This window comes from Etheostoma spectabile, chromosome 20 (assembly GCF_008692095.1).
Source record: "Etheostoma spectabile isolate EspeVRDwgs_2016 chromosome 20, UIUC_Espe_1.0, whole genome shotgun sequence".
Lineage (NCBI taxonomy): Eukaryota > Metazoa > Chordata > Actinopteri > Perciformes > Percidae > Etheostoma > Etheostoma spectabile.
Window position 1 is genome coordinate 4,648,899 of NC_045752.1, and position 1,376 is coordinate 4,650,274.

Genomic DNA, 1,376 nt, shown 5'->3' on the forward strand with positions numbered 1-1,376 from the left:
CCCACGTGTTTGTGGGTGTCTTTATCTCCGCTGATGCGGGTGATGGCACAGGAATGGAGACAATTTGACCGGAGGTTGCGAGGCGAGAGCGGCAGAGAACAGAGGGATGACAGTGATGGAGGGGGAGAAGAGAGAAGAGTGACAGGTAATCCATCAGAGGCGTTACTGTCATTATTCAATTACCACCCATCCTTAGCACTCCTGATAACCCCGACACACACACACACACACACATACACACACACACACACACACACGCTGTTGCATTGCATTGAAGTTGCATTGAAAAAGTGGATCCACTTACACAAGGTGGGTTTGTGCTGTGTTGGTGGGGAGGTGAGTCAGGGCATGGGGCTTGGCACTGGTTCTTTATATGCTTTTAGTGCAACAGACCCTTGAATCTCAACTCCGTCTTCTCTCATGTCCTCTACTCCCCCCTCACCTCTCCCATCCTTCACTTTTTCTCCTCCTCATCTCTCTTCCCCTATCGCCTCTTCCTCTCCCCTTTTCCCTCCATCTCTAGTTCCCACCGTATCCACCTTTCCCTCTCATCCTCTTCCCTCTCCTCCCCCTCTTCTTCTTCCCCATCTACACAGTTCATTCCGTCTCTTGAGCCCAGAGCCGATAAGGAACATGGAGTATGATTAGACACCAGTGACACCAGGCTTATCGCTCTGCTCCCATAATGCTCCCCAGATCACTTACAGTACACAACAAAAGCCAAGCAGCGCAGCACACACACATACACACACAGGCTCAGCAAGTCTCACAAGACTGGCTATCAATTCCAAATATCTTTTTGTGTTCGGTTTGTGTGACGGCACATGTTGTCTCCATATTGGTGCAAGAGCTGGGTGAAAAATGAACGTGAGCAGCAAATTGTTTGAGTGTGAAGCGGCAGGGAGAAGGATGTTTATGCATTACAGTTTGTGCAGGTGAGAGTGAGTGTGACATGAGGGTTCATGGCTCAGTGGCTTCCCCTGGATGAGAGAGTTTGAGGGACCAATCACTAGATGGCACTGTCTCCTCAGCAGTGCGCAGCACATCCATCACGCCTTTTCCAATATAACAGTTGAAATGCAACAGGGTGATCCAAATAGCACACTCACGGAGGCTCCTCTCTCACCATCGCAACTCTGGGTGTTTCTGCATCCTGAGCCTCCCTCCTGTTTTCTCATTTACACCCCCCCTTACTCTCTTAATTCTCCTCTTTTCTCATGTATACTCCTCTTTTATGTCTTCCCCTCTCCTCACCCTATCCCAGTCTTCCTCCTCTTTTGATTTCTCGTCTTCTTTTTCTTTCTCGCCTCTCCTCACCCTATCCCAGTCTTCCTCCACTGTTGATCTCACTTCTCCTTTTTCTTTTCTATTATCCT